This window comes from Nomascus leucogenys, chromosome 13 (assembly GCF_006542625.1).
Source record: "Nomascus leucogenys isolate Asia chromosome 13, Asia_NLE_v1, whole genome shotgun sequence".
Lineage (NCBI taxonomy): Eukaryota > Metazoa > Chordata > Mammalia > Primates > Hylobatidae > Nomascus > Nomascus leucogenys.
Genome location: NC_044393.1, coordinates 16,578,346 through 16,598,259, shown reverse-complemented (window position 1 = coordinate 16,598,259; position 19,914 = coordinate 16,578,346). Strand labels below are relative to the sequence as shown.

The 19,914-nt window shown below is 46.0% G+C and overlaps 1 non-coding gene across 1 annotated transcript; it reads right to left on the bottom strand.

The window, feature by feature from the left end:
- Positions 1-19,599: 19,599 nt before the first annotated feature.
- On the bottom strand, positions 19,600-19,703 carry LOC115838084. The gene has a single exon (XR_004033137.1). It is a non-coding gene; the product is annotated as a U6 spliceosomal RNA (small nuclear RNA).
- Positions 19,704-19,914: the final 211 nt, after the last annotated feature.

Below are 19,914 nucleotides of genomic sequence, written 5' to 3'. Positions count from 1 at the left end.
TCCTGTGACTTCCTGGGTTGGAAGAGAATGTCAGTGTTCTTTTGTAATCTTTCCAGGATACCATTAATGGAACCACAGAACACCAACTTTCACACTCTTTCCGTGTGTTTTGGAATAAGATTTACTTTACCCCATGCTCCAGAGTTGGGTCCTGGTTGGCTTACATCAATCAAAGTATTTTCTTTACCCTGGCCTTCCCTTTTTTTTTTTTTTTGAGATGGAATTCCACTCTGTCACCCAGGTTGGAGTGTAGTGGCACGATCTTGGCTCACTGCAACCTCTGCCTCCTAGGTTCAAGTGATTCTCCCGCCTCAGTCTCCTGAGTAGCTGGGATTACAGGCACATGTCACCACGCCTGGCTAATTTTTTGTATTTTTTTAGTAGAGACGGGCTTTCACCATGTTGGCCAGGCTGGTCTCAAACTCCTGACCTCAGTTGATCTGCCCGCCTTGGCCTCCCAAAGTGCTGGGATTATAGGCGTGAGCCACCACGCCCAGCCTCCCTGGCCTTCTTGTTAGGTTCACAGATGAACACATCACTGAGTGAGAGGCAATGAGATCTAAGGTTTTATCTGGGACTCCAGAAGGGAAGCAGTTTCTTCCCTTTCAAGAGAAAGCCCTGAGCATATGCTCTTCTCCTGTGTGGTGGTGTCGGTTTGGAGGCTTCAGTTACTACAGTAACTTTGCCACCAAGAGAGCAACTCTTGCAAGTTGTCAAGGATCCATAGGTATAGATAGTTCTCAGGGGCTCAAATATCGTCAGAACCTAAATTCTTTCTGTAGTTCTTCCCCGCCTCTCTTAGTGTGTTAGATATTCTCACTCGTGATGCCACGATAATGCCCACAATTTCAGACGTTCAAGTCATAACAACATGTTTCTGTTAATGAGAAAAACCTTTCCCAGCATGCAGCGGAGTTTTTTTCTTGTCTTATTGGTTAGAAGGCATCACATGATAAGCCTAAACCAACCACTGACAAGTGGTCTGGATCACCGTGATTGGCTCATATCTATTCCTCAGGCTGGGGTTGGGACTGGGATCCATCTCCCTGGAAGCACATGGCCAGCAGGAGAAAGGTGAAAATCTGGTCGCAACCAGAATTCCCATTTAGAACGGAAGAAAAGTTTTTGAGTAGGCCAACAATAATGCCTGCTATGTATCCTGCCATTTGTAATATATATTGGTATATATATTATATCAGTCAATTGCAACCAACAAATAAGCAAAAAGAAAAAAGATATTAGGGAGAAATGTATTGGCTGGCACAACTCAAAAGTTCAGTTTCCCAGCTTCAGGCATGGCTGGATCTGAGCAACGATGTCATAATTATCTGGTCTCTGTTTTCATTGCTCATCTCCGCTTTATTCTCAGGCAGAATCTTACCGAGTGGTGGCTCCAGCAACTATAGACTTACTTCCTACCGAGTTAGCAATTCCAGAGGAATCTTTTAGGCAACCGTTGCAACAAAAGTTTAAGAACTGAGCCTCAAAGACTTGGCTTGGATCACAACCCCATTCTTGAACCAATCACTGTACCCAGAAGGAATGAAAAATTCTAACTGGTCAAACCTATATATATATATATATATATATATATATTTTTTTTTTTTTTTTTTTTTTTTTTTTTTTTTTGAGATAGTTCTTGTTCTGTTGCCCAGGCTGGAATACAGTGGGGTGATCATAGCTCACTGTAGCCTCAAACTCTGGGTTCAAGTGATCCTCCCACCTCAACTTCCCAAGTAGCTGAGATAATTGGTGTGCACCACCACGTCTGACTAATTTTTTAAATTTTTTGTAGAAACGGGGCCTTTCTATGTTGGAAGAGGTTCAGGCAGGCGACTTGAGAAATCAAGCTCCCTGTTTCACCCGTGATTTGGGGTTTTTATACGCTGACATACTTCCGGGGTCTTGAGTTCCTTCTCCCATGATTTTTCACTGGGGATGGGCTGTCTGCACGTGCAATGTGTTTATTGGAGTTGTGTATGTGCTCACTTGAGGCATTTTTCCCTTACCAGTTGAATGTCCCTAGACGGTCATCAGTTAAACTTTGCCATGTTGCCTCTTAATTCCCATGCTTGAGCCTGTTTACCCAGTCCTGCGGTCTTATTGGGAAGCTGCTGATCACCAGTTTCAGGGTTTTTTTTTTTTTCTGCTTATTGGGAGACTGCCTTTCCCTGGCGTCAGCTGAGACCAATCATTATTTTAGAGAGATAGTTAACAACCACCTGAGCATCACCTGATGGTCACCTGTGGTCACCTGACATTCCTGGTGTATGTGTGCTGTGGGGGAACTCTGTCTTGCTCTGTTCATGTCTGACTAGCTACCTACTGTAACAACTGCACCACTGCATTCCAGCCTGGGTGACAGAGCGAGACGCTGTCTCAAAAAAAAAAAAAAAAAAAAAAAAAAAAGGTGGTTTGTGGCGATGGCAAAAATCTCAAAGGCGTTACATGAGTCACTGAAATTTGGGGAACTCTGATAGACCCAGGTTCTATCCTGGACTTTATTTGGCTGAACCAAACTGAACAAAAATTCCCTTGCATGAAAACTGGTGCTGGAGGAATATTTTCTTTGATTGATTGATTGAGGCAGGGTCTCATTCTGTCACCCAGGCTGGCATTGAGTGATGCAATCACAGCTCACTGTAGCCTCAACTTCCTGGCCTCAAGTGATCTTCCTGCCTCAGCCTCTCAAGTAGCTGGGACCGTGGGCACACACCCAGCTACCCAGCTAATTGATTTTTGTGGGTTTTTTTTTTTGAGATGGAGTCTCACTCTGTCACCCAGGCTAGAGTGCAATGGCTCGGTCTCGGCTCACTGCAACCTCCGCCTCCCAAGTTCAAGCAATTCTCCTGCCTCAGCCTCCCAAGTAGCTGGGACTACAGGCACGTGCCACCACACCCAGCTAATGTTTGTATTTTTAGTAAAGATGGGGTTTCACTATGTTGGCCAGGCTGGTCTTGAACTCCTGACCTCATGATCTGCCCACCTTGGCCTCCCAAAGTGCTGGGACTACAGGTGTGAGCCACCGTGCCTGGCCTATTTTTGTGTATTTTTTGTAGAGTCAGGATTTTGCCATGTTGCCCAGGCTGGTCTTGAACTTCTGGGCTCAAATGATCCTCCCACCTTGGCTTCCCAAAATGCTGGGGTTACAGGCATGAGCCACCATGCCCAGCTTGAGGAATTTTTCCAAGGACTGCTGCCTTCAGGTGGAGCTTCAAAGTTCAAACGGTCTTTATAGATAGCCTTTTTAAACTTGGCGGGGGCTACATTTTTCAAATATATTTTCAAAGGCCTTCATTTGGGGAGAGGCCTTAAATGTGCCAACTGCCAGCTGCAAGAACCAAGTGGCCAGAACATCGAGGTTTTGAAGTCTTGCAAAACAAATGTATAAAAGTCAACTGCACAGGCAGGACCTTAGAGTGGCACCCAGAACCCAAGGCCTTGAAAGATCCCAGCTTGTTTCTTTACAGAAAGCTTGGCTTTGTTGACCAGGCTGATAGAAACCGCGCCCAGCTGTAGAAAGGTTGCGTGTGTATATATGTGTGTGTTTCTGCTTCCTCTTTTTTTATCTCATACAATTACAAACACATAATCTCAAGGGTCTGCAGTACATGTCACCTTGGAGTTATTTTTGGTTTACCCCCGGAACATCAAATGTTCATTCCAGAAGGGTTTGACAGGGCATAGAGAGTGCTGACTAAACCCAGAGGGGGCAAGCTGAAGCATGTTTTTCACTACCCCAATTTGCATCAGTGCCTCCCCACCCCCCAAAAACACATGCCTCTTTTGCATTACTCAGTGAAAAGTGAAAACTGATAAAGAAAAGAGAAGGCATGTTTTGTTAATTAAAAACATCTTTATTTAATAGCATGGCTGCTAAATCTGGTAAACAGCAACATGCTGCTAGATCTGAATAATGGGGTCGTTTTTTCTTTTTTTTCTTTGACACAGGGTCTCACTCTGTCACTCAAACCAGAGTGCAGTGGTGCAGTCATGGCTCACTGCAGCCTGAAACTCCTGGGCTCAAGCGATCCTCTTGCCTCAGCCTCCTGAGTAGCTGAGACTACAGGCACGTGCAAGCATGCCCAGGTAATGGGGTCATTTTTGTTTTTTTTTCTTTCTTCTTATTTCAACCCTGTTATCTGACCTTTTTTTTTTCCCTTGCAAATATTCTTGTTCTATCTCCTATGTCTGGAGATGAAAGATAAGGAAACCCATACTAGTCCTTTTGGGTTGCTCTGATCAAATAACAGAGCAACAGAGGGAGAAAACAACAGAGGGAGGGAGGGCTCTCCCTCTTTCCCCCTCCGTCCCTCCTTCCCTCCCTCCTTCCCTCCCTGCCTCCCTCCCTCCCTCCCTCCCTTCCTTCCTTCCTTCCCTCCTTCCTTCCTTCCTTCCTTTTTTCCTTCTTTTCTTCCTTTTCTTTTTTTAAGACGGAGTCTCGCTCTGTCGCCAGGCTGGATGGAGTGCAGTGGCGTGATCTCAGCTCACTGCAACATCCGCCCCCGGGTTCAAGCGATTCTCCTGCCTCAGCCTCCCAAGCAGCTGGGACTACAGGCATGTGCCACCATGCCCAGCTAATTTTTGTATTTTTTGTATATTTTGTATTTTTGTATTTTGTAGAGATGGGGTTTCACCATGTTGGCCAGGATGGTCTCGATCTCTTGACCTCGTGATCCGCCCACCTCAGCCTCTCAAAGTGCTGGGATTACAGGCATGAGCCACCACACCTGGTCTTCTTTTCTTTCTTTCTCAACTATTAAGTACATCCTATGGTACTATGCTGGGCATAATGGAAACCAAAACAGAAATAATGTCTACTCAGATGGAGTGTAATTTCTAGATAGGAGTAACAAACTGAAATGCATAACAGGAACCTAAAATGCAATGAATAGAGCTGGCTTAAGTAAGATAACCTGTAATCTTCACTGGCCTCAGTGTCTGGAAGGCATCAGGGAATAGTGGGTACCATGGTAAATTGGAGAGCCCATGCTCCTTTCCAGATCCTCAGATCAGCCATCAGGAAAGTAGACCCTCTTTTCCCATACTTTTATATACATATTTCAAAAGAAGCCAGAAATTGACAGAAATTCAGATCTTTGTGTGAAATCTACCAGTATTCAAATACTGACAACTCATTCAGATTATTTAAAATGCATGTATGGGTCGGGCGCAGTGGCTGATGCCTATAATCCCAGCACTTTGGGAGGCTGAGATGGGCGATCACGAGGTCAGGAGATCAAGACCATCCTGGCTAACATGGTGAAACCCCGTCTCCACTAAAAGTCCAAAAAGTTAGCCAGGTATGGTAGCGGGCGCCTGTAGTCCCAGCTACTTGGGAGGCTGAGGCAGGAGAACCACTTGAACCTGGGAGGTGGAGCTTGCAGTGCAGTGAGCCGAGATCACGTCACTGCACTCCAGCCTGGACAACAGAGCGAGACTCCGTCTCAGACAAACAAACAAACAAACAAAACACATGTATGGGCCAGGCGTGGTGGCTCACACCTGTAATCCCAGCACTTTGCGAGGCCAAGGCAGGTGGATCACCTGAAATAAGAGTTAGATACCACCCTGGCCAACATGGCAAAACCCCATCTCTACTAAAATACAAAAATTAGCCGGGTGTGGTGGTGGTTGCCTATAGTCCCAGCTACTATAGTCTCTTGCTAAGGCAGGAGAATCGCTTGAACCCGGGAGGCAGAAGTTGCAGTGAGCCGAGATTGTGCTGCTGCACTCTAGCCTGGGTGACAGAGTGAGACTTTGTCTCCAAAAAAAAAGATCTGGTAGAGCTTAGAGTTCATATACATGTGGCATATGTGTGCTTCTTATTAAATGATAATAACAGTGTAGAAAATAATAATACTTACATTTGGTATCATCAACTGTTTTGGCTTTCTTGGGAGTGAGGGATTTTCCAGGATGTGATAATAAGTAGATATCGAAAGCTGGGAGCAGTGGTGTATGTCTGTAGTCCCAGCTACTCCAAAGGATCCTGAGGCAGGAGGATTGCTTGAGGCTGTAATCACCTGATGGGTTCTTCCTGCCCACTGTACAGACAAAATCAATCCACTGAGACCACAGCTTTGCAGTAGAGAAAGAGTTTAATTGACAAAGACCAGCACACACAGGACAACTGGAATTATCACTTAAATCAGGCTCCCCAGATGCTTGAGGTTAGGGTTTTTATGAACAATTTGGTGGGCAAGGGACTAGGGAATGGGTGCTGCTGATTGGTTAGAGATGAAATCATAGGGGTGTGGAAAACGTTCTGGGTGGGGTCACAAGATCAGTTGAGTCATGAGTCCAGGTGGGGTTAGTGTGAAAATATCTTCAAAAACCAACCTTAACTTGGTTGGGCATGGTGGCTCATGCCTGTAATCCCAGCACTTTGGGAGGCCAAGGCAGGCAGATCATGAGGTCAGGAGATGGAGACCATCCTGGCTAACATGGTGAAACCCCATCTCTACTAAAAATACAAAAAATTAGCCAGGCGTGGTGGTGGGCACCTGTAGTCCCAGCTACTAGGGAGGCTGAGGCAGGAGAATGGCATGAACCCAGGAGGCAGAGCTTGCAGTGAGCCAAGATCATGTCACTGCACTCCAGCCTGGGCAACAGAGTGAGACTCCATCTCAAAAAAACAAAAACAAAAAAAACCAACAACCTTAGGTTCTATAGGTGATGTTATCTATAGAAGCAATTGGGAAAATCACAAATCTTGTGACCTCTGGCCACATGACTCCCCAGCAGTAAAGGATTATAGAAACTGCGCCTGTTTTATCAGAATTCAGTCCCCTCTCATCCGCTTAACCTTGTGGCCTTTCATTAGTTTTACAAAGGTGGTTTAGTTTTGGGGAGGGCTATTATCATCTTTGCTTTAAGGTAAAACTATAAACTAAATTCCTCCCAAAGTTAGCTTGGCCTATGGCCAGGAATGACCAAGGAGTTTGGAGATCAGAAGCAAGATGGAGTCAACTCTGTAAAATTTATCTTACTGTCATAATTTGGCAGAGGCAGTTTCAAGGCCAGCAGTGAATGATAGCCGCAGTGTGCTCTCACTGCACCTGTGAAAAGCCACTGCAATCCAGCCTGGACAACATAGCAAGGCCCTGTCTTTTAAAAAATCTATTTTAAAAAAGGCTGGGCAAGGTGGCTCACGCCTCTAATCCCAACACTTTGGGAGCCTGAGGTGGATGGATCACCTGAGGTCAGGAGTTCCAGCCCAGCCTGGCCAACATGGCGAAACCCTGTCTTTACCAAAAATACAAAAATTAGCTGGACGTGATGGCACGTGCCTGTAATCCCATCTACTCGGGAGGCTGAGGCAGGAGAACTGCTTGAATCCAGGAGGCAGAGGTTGCAGTGAGCTGAGATTGCACCACTGCATTCCAGCCTGGGTGACAAAGGGGGACTCCATCTCAAAAAAAAATGTAGAATCAGGCATCCAACTCAACCCAATTGACTAGGACTCCCCTGATTTTAACACTGCAAACCTGGAAAGTCCTGGACAAACCAGAAGGAGTTGGTCATCCTACTTATATGGTACTTAGCATTTGCCAGGCATGAGGTCAGTGGTCAGGGACTGCTAACAGGCGGCAGTCCAACTCACAGGCCAAATCCAGCTCCACCACTAGTTTTTTTTTTTTTTTTTTGAATTGAAAAAATTTTGGACCAAGTGTGGTGGCTCACACATGTAATCCCCACACTTGGAAGGCTGAGATGGGAGGATTGCTTGAGCCCGGGAGTTTGAGACCAGCCTGGGCAACACAGGGAGATCCTATCTCTACAAATTAAAACGAGAAGTAAATAATTTTGATAATTGCAGATTCACACGCATTTGTAAAAAATAATACAGAGATCTCTTTTACATTTTGTCCATTTTCCTCCAACTATATAAAAGCATAGTATAATATCACATTCGGGATGTTGAGTCATATGACCCACCAATCTTATTCAGATTTCTCTTATTTGTAGAGATGGGGTTTTGCCATGTTGGCTAGGCTGGTCTTGAACTCCTGACCTCAGGTGATCTGCCCACCTCAGCCTCCCAAAGTGCTGGGATTACAGGCGTGAGCCACCATACCCGACCAGATTTCTCTTTTTAGCTGTACTCATTTGTGTGTGTATTAAGTTCTATAAAATTTTATCACATATGTCTTGTGTGTCCACCACCGCAGTCCAGATACTGAACAGTTTCAAGACCCCAGGGATCCCTCATTGTGCCTTTGTATAACCTCACCCACACCTCTGTCCCACAGACTGCACTCCCAGCCCTCATCCTTAACCCCCTGGCAACTGCTAATCTGTCCTCCAGTTCTAAAATGTCATTTCAAAAATGTTACAAGCTGGATGTGGTGGCTTACGCCTGTAATTCCAGCACTTTCGGAGGCCGAGGTGGGCGGATCACCTGAGGTCAGGGGTTTGAGACCAGCCTGGTCAACATGGTGAAACCCTGTCTCTACTGAAATTAGCCGGGCGTGGTTGTGGGTACCTGTAATCCCAGCTACTCGAGAGGCTGAGGCAGGAGAATCACTTGAACCTGGGAGGCAGAAGTTGCAGGGGGCTGAGATCACACCACTGCACTCCAGCCTGGGCAACAGAGCAAGACTCTTTCCCCCCGCTTCCCCGCCCCTCACACAAAAAGTTACACAACTGGAACCATACCCAATCCCCATACAGTGTGTAATTTTAGGGGATTTTATTTCCCCCTCAGCATAATTTTCTGGAGATTCTTTCTGTTGCATGAACCAACGATTCATTTCTCTTTATTGCTGGGTAGTATTCCATGATATGGATGTACCAGTTTAACTATTTACTTGTTGAAACATATCTTGGCTGATACCAGTCTTTGGTTCTGCCTCCTGTTTTTATATCAAGTTGTACTGGAACACAGCCATGCCCATTTATTTACATTTTGTCTATGACTGCTCCGTAGAGTTGAATAGTTTTATCACAGACCATAGGGCCCACAGCCTAAAATATTTACTCTCCAGCCCTTTACAGAAAAAGTTTGCCAACCCTTATTCCAAGCACCTAACATTTATTAATCTTAATTTTCACAACATCCCTATATAATTGTTATCTTCATTTTGCAAAGGGAGAAACTGAGGCACAAAGAAAGTAAGTAATTTGCTCATAGTCACACAGCCGAGCTAGGTTTTGAACTCAGCAATATGGCTGTAGGGGCTGCCTCTTAACCAATCCTCCTCAAAAGGGACTCTTACTTCTCAGTTCAAGACAGAGGAACTTGGCTCGGCGCGGTGGCTCACACCTGTAATCCCAGCACTTTGGGAGGCCAAGGCGGGCAGATCACCTGAAGTCAAGAGTTCCAGACCAGTCTGGCCAACATAGTGAAACCCTGTCTCTACTAAAAATAGGAAAATTAGCCGGGCATGGTGGCAGTCTCCTGTAATCCCAGCTACTTGGGAGCCTGAGGCAGGAGAATCACTTGAACCTGGGAGGCGGAGGTTGCAGTGAGCTGAGATCACACCATTGCACTCCAGCCTGGGCGACAAGAGTGACACTCTGTCTCAAAAAAAAAAAAAAAAAAAAACCACATACACACACACACAAACAGAGGAACTGAAAACTGAGATAAACACATAAGAGAGCTAGCAGCTGAACAACAGGGCTTCTCTTTGAGGGCTAGAAGGAATAGTAGGATTTGACTTGTGATCATTTGCTTTGTTACATGAATAATGCTTGGAACAGAGCTAAAATTTCTCATTAATTTGAATTAATTTGATATAGGGTTTTTTAAATTTTACCAGGATTTAACAAAAGTTCAGGACCCAAGTGTTTCTGGTCCCCTGACTTTCTTTCTTTCTTTTTTTTTTCAGACAGAGTTTCACTCTTGTCACCCAGGCTGGAGTTCAGTGGCACAATCTCAGCTCACTGCAACCTCCACCCCCCAGGTTCAAGCCATTATCCTGCCTCAGCCTTCCTACTAGCTGGGATTACAGGTGCCTGCCACCGTGCCCGGCTAATTTTTGTATTTTTAGTAGAGATGGGGTTTCACCATCTTGGCCAGGCTGGTCTTGAACTCCTGACCTCATGATCCACCCACTTCATCCTCCCAAAGTGCTGGGATTACAGGCGTGAGCCACCACATCTGCCCAGTCCTCTGACTTTCACCGCCACATTTGCAACTGGAAAATTAGCACAGTCATTGTTATCTTTCGCTTGTCTCCCAGGGGTTTTTCAGGTAAGTACAGACCTGAGCCTAGAGAAACTTCCCTAGGCCAGCAGGAGGCTAAATGGTGGCTTTTAATGGAAATACTTTCCTTTCTTCTTCTTCTTTTTTTTTTTTTTTGAGAGGGAGTCTTGCACTGTCGCCCAGACTGGAGTGCAGTGGCATGATCTCGGCTCACTGCAAGCTCTGCCTCCCAGGTTCACGCCATTCTCCTGCCTCAGCCTCCTGAGTAGCTGGGACTACAGGCGCCCGCCACCATGCCCAGCTAATTTTTTGTATTTTTAGTAGAGATAGGGTTTCACCGTGTTAGCCAGGATGGTCTCGATCTCCTGACCTCGTGATCCGCCCACCTCACCCTTCCAAAGTGCTGAGATTACAGGCGTGAGCCACCGCATCCAGCCTCCTTTCTTCATTTTTGTGGCGAGACTTATGCCCAGCTGAGAGAATTTGGGTCTCCCTTTAGGGTGACCAGCTATCATGATTTTCCTGGGATTGAGGGGGTTTCTGGATTGTGGGACTTGCAGTGCTAAAACCTCTGCCTCCTGGGCCCAAGTGATTCTCCTGCCTCAGCCTCCCAAGTAGCTGGGATTACAGGCACATGCCACCATGCCCGGCTAATTTTGTATTTTTAGTAGAGACAAGGTTTCACCATGTTGGCCAGGCTGGCCTCAAACTCCTGACCTCAGGTGATCCACCCACCTCGGCCTCCCAAAGTGCTGGGATTACAGGCATGAGCCACCACATCCAGCTTGTAACATTTTTGAAATGACATTTTAGAACTGAAGGACAGATTAGCAGTTGTCAGGGGGTTAAGGATGAGGGCTGGGAGTGCAGTCTGTGGGAGAGAGGTATGGTGGCTCATGGCTGTAATCCCAGAACTTTGGGATTACAGGTGGGTGGATCACCTGAGGTCAGGAGTTCGAGACCAGCCTGGCCAAAATGGTGAAACCCCGTCTCTACTAAAAATACAAAAATTAGCCAGGCGGGTGTGGTGGTGCACATTTGTAATCCCAGTTCTTTGGGAGGCTGAGGTGGGTAGATCACTTGAGGTCAGGAGTTCGAGACCAGCCTGGCCATCATGGTGAAACCCCATGTCTACTAAAAATACAAAAATTAGCCAGGCTTGATGGTGCATTTCTGTAATCCCAGCTATTTCAGAGGCTGAAGCAGGAGAATCGCTTGAATCCAGGAGGCAGAGGTTGCAGTGAACTGAGATCACTCCACTGCACTCCAGCCTGGGTGACAGAGTGATACTCTGTCTCAAAAAAAATAAATAAATAAAATTAGCTGGGTGTCATGGCACATGCCTGTAATCCCAGCTACTCACTAGGCTGAGGCAAGAGAATCATCTGAACTCAGGAGGCAGAGGTTGCAGTGAGCTGATATCACACCACTGCACTCCAGCCTGGGCAACAGAGTGAGACTCTGTTGGGCAAACGAAGAGAAATCAGTCACCCTAGTCCAACTAGTCCCTGACCCAGACTTGGAAGGAGAGAGTAGATTTCAAAAGACAAAGATATATTCATTCATTTTTTGAGGTAAGGTCTCACTCTGCTACCCAGAGAAGAGTGCAGGGGTGCAATCATAGCTCACCGCAGCCTTGAACTTCTCAAGGGATACTCTTGCCTCAGTCTCCCAAGTAGTCAGGACTTAGGCATGCACCACCCCGCCCGGCCACAAAACAAAGACCAAAAAAAGCAACATTTCAGCCCTGGGTAGTGGCTCATGCCTGTAATCCAGCACTTTGGAAGGCCAAGGTGGGTGGGTTGCCTGAGGTAAGGAGTTCAAGACCATCCTGGCCAACATGGCGAAACCTTGTCTCTACTAAAAAATATATAAAAATTAGCCAGGTGTGGTGGTACACGCCTGTAATCCCAGCTACTCGGGAGGCTGCGGCAGGAGAATTGCTTGAACCAGAGAGGCAGAGGCTGCAGTGAGCCAAGATTGCGCCACTGTACTCCAGCCTGAGGGAGAGCACGAGACTCCATCTCAAAAAAAAAAAAAAGAACGTAAAAGAATAAAAGAATGGCTACTTCATAGGCACAGCACTAGCATGGGCTGCTGATTGGCTATTTTTATGGTTATTTCTTTCTCCAGCCTGGGCAACAGATCAACACTCTGTCTCAAAAAGGAAAAAAAGAAAAAAAAAGTTACCTTGCCACATGTTGAAATGGCCCCAGGAGCCTCCTCCTTTCTCCCCCTCCCCTCAAACCATTACGAAAAAAAAAATGGCCCTACAAAGGCTTCTTTTGTGGGGGAAAATTTGCATTGTAAAGAATTTCTATGAACATAACTAGATTTTTCCTCTTCCAGGCTCTCCAAATCCTGGTGAGATTAACTGAGAATCTAGCATCCTGTAAAGGTCTAAATAGAAAACATTAAAAAAAATTATAGAGATGGGGTCTCACTCTGTTGCCCTGGCTGGTCTTGAAGTCCTGGGCTCAAGTGATCTTCTTGCCTTGGCCTCCCGAAGTGCTAGGACTACAGGCATGAGTTACCATGCCTGCCCAACAAATAGGAAACATTTGTCCTCTATTGTCTCAAAGGGCAGCCACCTATGAGACTTCATCTACTTCATACAAACCTTGGTCTCCATAGCCCGTTATCATAACCCAGACACTCCTTTCTTTTGATTCCAGATCTCTAGATAGTAACTTAACTTTCAGCCAATTGCCAATCAGAAAATCTTTGAAACCACCTGTTACCTGTAAATACCCTCGCTCACTTTGAGTTGTTCCACATTTCTGGACTGAACCAATGTACACCTCACATGTATTGATTGATATCTTATGTCCTCCTAAAATGTATAAAACCAACCCAAAGGGTGGGTGCGGTGGCTTATGCCTGTAATCCCAGTACTCTGGGAGGCCGAGGTAGACAGATCACCTGAGGTCAGGAGTTTGAGACCAGCCTGGCCAACATGGTGAAACCCTGTCTCTACAAAAAATAAAAAATTAGGCCAGGTGCACGCCTGTAATCCCAGCCCTTTGGGAGGCCAAGGTGGGTGGATTGCCTGAGGTCAGGAGTTTGAGATCAGCCTGACCAATGTTGTGAAACCCTGTCTCTACTAAAAATCCAAAACTTAGCTGGGCATGGTGGTGTGCGCCTGTAGTCCCAGGTACTTGGGAGGCTAAGGCAGGAGAATTGCTTGAACCCAGGAGGCAGAGGTTACAATGAGCCGAGATCACACCACTGCACCCCAGCCTGGATGACAGAGGGACACTCCATCTCAAAAAATAAATAAATAAATAAAATAAATAAATAGATAAATAAATAAATTAGCTGGGTGTGGTAGCGCATACCTGTAGTCTCAGCTACTCCAGAGGCTGAGACCGGAGGATTGCTTGAGCCCGGGAGGTGGAGGTTGCAGTGAGCTGAGATCACGCCGTTGCACTGCAGCCTGGGCAACAAGAGTGAAACTCCATCTCCAAAAATATATATGTTTTTTATGTATTTACTTTTCATTTATTTAAGAGGGGTATAGCATCACATGGAATCTTTGTCCAGTGGCCTTAGCAGGAAGATTGTTTCAGAATTTGGCATGAACTATGCCCATAATTCCATGGGTCTGAGTTACCTTTCCCCACATCACTCGATTTTGTTCAGTTTGCTGCCCGGAGTCACTGTCCCGTTCTTTGCTTTGTATGCATAAGCACATCTCTTCCCCAAATAGGATTCAGTTTCATCTCAGGCGTAAATGCCTTCAATGTTAAGAAGACCTGTGTACTCCCGTTCGTTCAAGAGACCCTGTTTATAGCCAGCAAAAGTGGCCTTGGGGCCAGGCCCAGTGGTTCATGCCTGTAATCTCAGCACTTTGGGAGGCCTAGGCAGGAGGATCACCCGAGGCCAAGAATTTGAGACCAGGCTGGTCAACATAGTGAGACCCTGTCTCTACAATGAAAAGAAAATAAAGCTGAGTGCAGTGGCTCATGCCTGTAATCCCAGCACTTTGGGAGGTCGAGGCGGGTGTATCACCTGAGGTCAGGAGTTTGAGACCAGCCTGACCAACATAGTAAAACCCCGTCTCTACTAAAAATACAAAATTAGCTGGGTGTGGTGGCACATGCCTGTAATCCCAGCTACTCGGGAGGCTGAGGCAGGAGACTCACTTGAACCCGGGAGGCGGAGGTTGCAGTAAGCCGAGATTGTGCCATTGCACTCCAGCCTGGGTGACAGAGTGAAAGTCCGTGTCAAAAAAAAAAAAAAAAGAAAAAGAAAGAAAAAAGGAAAAATGGCCTTAGACCACAGCCTTCCAGACATATCTGCCTTTTAGAAGTCCTGTCCTGGTTGGGCAGGGTGTCTCACGCCAGTGATCCCAGCACTAGGCCAAGGCGAGAAGATCCCTTGAGCCTAGGATTTAGAGACCAGCCTGGGTCTCTAAATATAACATAAGGAGATCCTATCTCTACAAAACACTAAAAAAAGTTAGCTAGGTGTGGTGGCATGCACTTGTGTTCCCAGCTACTGAGGAGGCTGAGGTTAGAGGATCACTTGATCCTGGGATGCTCTAGGTTACAGTGAGATATGATCGCACCACTGCACTCCAGCCTGTACGATGGAGTGAGACCTTGTTTCAAAAGAAAAAAAAAAAAAGCCCTGTCAAGCAGACAGGCTCCAAGATGGTAGAAAGAGAAAGGCCTTGGGGAATGATTTTTAAATTTACAGCAGCTGAGAGTCTAACTTCTTAGAGGGGGAAAATAGTGAAATACTAAAAGGTGAAGGTGAAATCCCTTGCCCAGGGTCATATGTGCCTTTTAGTTGGTGACCCCAGACTCCAATCCTGGTCTCCTTGTCTCTCTGTACCCATGTGTTCTTCTGTCTTCTCTGTTCTTAGAAACAAACTTTTTCCTCCCCCCACCTACAGCATGCCTTCTGTGGTCAGAATTCTGCTTTAAAAAATCTTTTTCCCTTATTACTTTTGCACACAACTCAGTTCTCTCCAACAAGGCCTGAACTGCCATTGTTTGCTTCAAACTTCCTTGCATCCAATCCTTCCTCTTTTCAAGATAAGGCCTGTTTTTCCCAGGGCTCTGGGGAACCACACCTAGAAGAGGCTGTTCCAGACAAGTCTAGCATTGCTTCCCTTTTTCTGATAAGGTTCCATTGTTGAGAACACTCCCTTTGTTTCTTACCTGTCTCCAAAACATTCTGGAATTTACTTCTATTTTAGTTTGCTGGTGCGGCCATTACTGTTAAGTGGTGGTTAATTATCTTTGTATTCTATGTTCTTTTTGAGACGAGTCTCGCTCTGTTGCCCAGGCTGGAGTGCAGTGGCGCGTTCTTGGCTCACTGCAACCTCTGCCTCCTGGGTTCAAGTAATGCTCCTGCCTCAGCCTCCCAAGTAGCTGGGATTATAGGCACGTGCCACCATGCCCAGCTAATGTTTTGTATTTTTAGTAGAGACAGGGTTTCACCATGTTAGCCAGGATGGTCTTGATCTCCTGACCTCGTGATCCATCTGCCTCCCAAAGTGCTGGGATTACAGCCGTGAGCTGCAGTGCCAGCGAGAATTCGTATTTCTAACCTAACCTAACCTAACCTAATCTAATCTAATCTAATCAAGTGATTCTGGCCCACAGATAATACTTAGAGAATCACTGGGAGCTAGGTGTTGTGATTTGTGTCTGTAATCCCAGCACTTTGGGAGGCCAAGGCAGGAGGATCCCTTGAGGCCAGGAGCTGGAGACCAGCCTGGACAACACAGCAAGACCTCATCTCTACTAAAAATTTAAAAATTAGCCAGGCACGGTAGCATGCACCTGTAGTCTTAACTACTCAAGAGGCTGAGGCAGGATGATGGCTTGAGCCCAGGAATTTGGCTGCAGTGAGCTATAATCACACCACTGCGCTTCAGCCTCAGCAAAACAGAGGGAGACCCTGTATGTTAAAAGAAAACAAACAAAAAAAAAACATTGGCTTAAGCTGACATTTATATAATGTCAGACTGATTAGGCTGGTGCAGTGGCTCACACCTTGAGCTTTGGAAGGCTGAAGCTGGCAGATTGCTTGAGCTCAGGAGTTCAAGACCAGCCTGGGCAACATGGTGAAACCCCATCGTAAAAAAAAAAAAAAAAAAAAAAAAAAAAAAAAAAAAAAAAAAAAAAAGAAATACAAATTCTCAGCTCTTCTTCCTTCCTTTCCTTCCTTCCTTCCCTCCTTTCTTCCCTCCCTCCTTCCTTCTTTTTCTCTTTCCTTCCTTCCCTCCCTCCCCTCCTCTCCCTTCCTTCCTTCCTTCCTTCCTTTCTTTTTCTTTCTCTTTCTTTCTCTCTCTCTCTTTCTTTTCCTTCCTTCTTTCCTTCCTTCCTTGCTTCCTTCATTTCCTTTCTTTCCTTTATTTTTCTATTGACAGGATCTTGCTCTGTCACTCAGGCTGGAGTGCAGTGGTGCAATCTCGGCTCACTGCAACCTTCTCCCCCAGGCTCAAGCAATCCTCCCACCTCAGCCTCCCGAGTAGCTGGGACCACAGGTGTGCACCACCATGCTGGCTATTTTTTGGTATTTTCAGTAGAGATGGAGTCTCATTATGTTGCCCAGGCTGGTCTTGAATTTCTGAGCTCAAGCAATCCGCCCGCCTTGGCCTCCAAAAGTGCTGGGATTACAGATGTGAGCCACCATGCCTGGCCAAAACTCTGTCTCTACAAACAATACAAAAATAGCCAGGTTTGGTGGTGTGTGCCAGTAGTCCCGGCTACTTAGGAGGCTGAGGTGGGAGGATAGATTGAGCCAGAGAGATCGAGGCTGCCATGAGCCATTATCCCGCCACTGCACTCCAGCCTGGGTGACACAGTGAGACAGTGAGACTCTCAAAAAACAAAAACAAACAAACTGATTATATTGAAGTATCATAAAGCAAGTTATAGACATGAAGTCACCCACAAAACCTAACAATGCCACTTCCCAGGGGTTCAATTCTCTACTTTCTCTTGCTGTCCACATCTAATCTGTTTTGAAGTTTTTCTTGTCTAGCTTCAACATATACCCTGAACCCCCATCCTTTCTCCTACATCGTCTTAGCCCAAGCTTATATCCCCTCTTGCCTAGAATACCGCAGCCACTTCTCATCTGGTATCCTCTCCCAGTCTTGACCCAACTCCCCACACAGTCACCGGGGTTATCGTTGGAAAATGCAAGTCAGATCATGTCACTCTGTTAAAAACACATCCAGTGGCTACTGCAATTAGAATAAATGGCAAACTTCTTTTATGACCGACAAGAACCTGCATGCCCAGACCCTGCCTCTCTGTCTGGCATTCTCGTTGCTTCTTGAGCCTTGCTTATCACGCCCAGGTATACTGGCGTCTTCCTCTTTCTGCACATATCAAACTCCTGGTACTTGAAATCGTCTGGATTGTACCCCACTCCCAGCCTGAATTCTGTGCTTGACAAAAGGATACCTTTTCTATCCACTTACCTAAAGAAAGTGAAGAAATGTCTAAGATGTGCTGGTAGGTGAAAAAAGTAAGGTGGGAAGGATGTATTGCACACATGTTACCTTTTTATTTATTTATTTATTTGAGATGGAGTCTTACTCTGTTGTCCAGGCTGGAGAACAGTGGCGTGATCTCAGCTCACCGCAACCTCTGCCTCCTGGGTTCTAGCGATTCTCCTGCCTCAGCTTCCCGAGTAGCTGGGATTACAGGTGTGCACTACCATGCCTGGCTAATTTTTGTATTTTTATTTTTCATTTTTATTTCTATTTTTTTGAAACAGAGTTTCTCTCTGTCGCCCAAGCTGGAGTGCAGTGGTGCGGTCTTGGCTTACTGCAACCTCTGCCTCCCGGGTTCAAGCGATTCTCATGCCTCAGCCTCCCAAGTAGCTGGGATTACAGGCACGTGCCACCACGCCAGCTAATTTTTGTATTTTTAGTAGATATGGGGTTTCGCCATATTGGCCAGACTGGTCTTGAACTCCTGATCTCAAGTGATCCACCCACCTTGGCTTCCCAAAGTGCTGGGCTTACAGGCCAGGCTGTAATCCAGTCTGGCCTGTGATCCACCGAGCCCTGGCCATGTTGGCCAGGCTGGTCTTGAACTCCTGACTTCAGGTAATCCACCCGCCTCAGCATCCCAAAATACTGGGATTACAAGCATAAGCCACTGCACCTGGCCTCTATGTTACCATTTAAGTAAAAAACAGGAGATATATTTTTTGCTTGTACATGATTCAAATACCTCTGAAAGGATACACAAGAAACAGTTAACTCTTGTTGTCTCTAGGGAAAGATGCTGGGTGTCTAGGGAAGAGTGGAAGAAAGATTTTTACCAGAAATCTTTTGTACTTTTTGAATTTTGAACCACATTATACCTGGTCAAAGTAAATTAACAAATAAATACCATCAAGCCTAACTAGTTAAATAAGTAGTTCTGTGGTTATTCTGTACCTGTCACAAGCTATTTTTTTTTTTTTTTCAGCACTGATTACAATCTGTAATTATCTTGCTTTTGTGTATGGTTAACTGATGTTCTGTCCCCGTCCCCGCTGGATTACAAAGTCCTGAGAGGAGAGACTGTTGCTCTTTGTGTCTCACCATTACATTCCTAAGAATTAACACAGTGCCGGGTAAACGGCAGGATGTCAACAAATATATCTCTGGGATTTTTTGTTTTTTGTTTTTTTTTGTTTTTTTTTCTGAGACAGAGTCTCACTCTGTCACCCAACCTGGAGTGCAGTGGCGCAGTCTCAGCTCACTGCAACCTCCGCCCCCTGGTTCAAGCGATTCTCCTGCCTCAGCCTCCCCAGTAGCTGGGATTATAGGCACCTGCCACCAAGTCTGGCCAGTTTTTGTATATGTATATATTAAGATAGGGTCTTGTTCTATCACTCAGGCTGGAGTGCAGTGGCGCTATCATGGCTCACTGCAGCCTGGAACTCCTGGGCTGAAGTGCTCCTCCAGCCTCAGCCTCCCAAGTAGCCAGGACTACAGGCATGTGCCACCATGCCCAGCTAATTTTTTTTTGAGACCGAGTCTATTGCTCTGTCTCCCAGGCTGGAGTGCAGTGGCGCGATCTCAGCTCACTGCAACCTCTGCCTCTTGGGTTCAAGTGATTCTTGTGCCTCAGCCTCAAGAGTAACTGGGACTACAGGCACGCACCACCATGACCAGCTAATTTTTGTAATTTTAGTAGAGACGGGGTTTCACCATGTTGGCCAGGCTGGTCTCAAACTCCTGACCTCAGGTGATCTGCCTGCCTCAGCCTCCCAAAGTGCTGGGATTACAGGCATGAGCCACCGCACCCAGCCTCCCAGCTAATTTTTGCATTTTTTGTAGAAATGCGGTTTCACCACGTTGCCCAGGCTGGTCTCGAACTTCTGGGCTCACATGATCCTTCTGCCTTGGCCTCCCAAATTGCTGGGATTATAGGGATGAGCCACTGTGCCTGGACTGTTTTTCTGTTTGTTTGTTTGTTTTTTTAAATATGAGACACTTCATGAATTTGCATGTCATCTTTGTACAGGGGCCATGCTAATCTTTGTGTTATTTCAATTTTAGTATGTGTACTGCTGCAGGGAGTATAAATATTTGTTGAATGAATGAATCTTGTCCAGTAGGGACAAGGTGGAAAGGAAGGTGCAATACAATCACTTGTGGATTCAGGAACTGCATACCTGACCGGCAGACCTGCTTGCTGGCTTGGAATCTCCTGAAGTTCATGACTGTCTAACGAATTCTGAATGCACAGCCATCCTCTGCAATTTCCTTGCCATGTCGGAGGCAGCGAGATAAT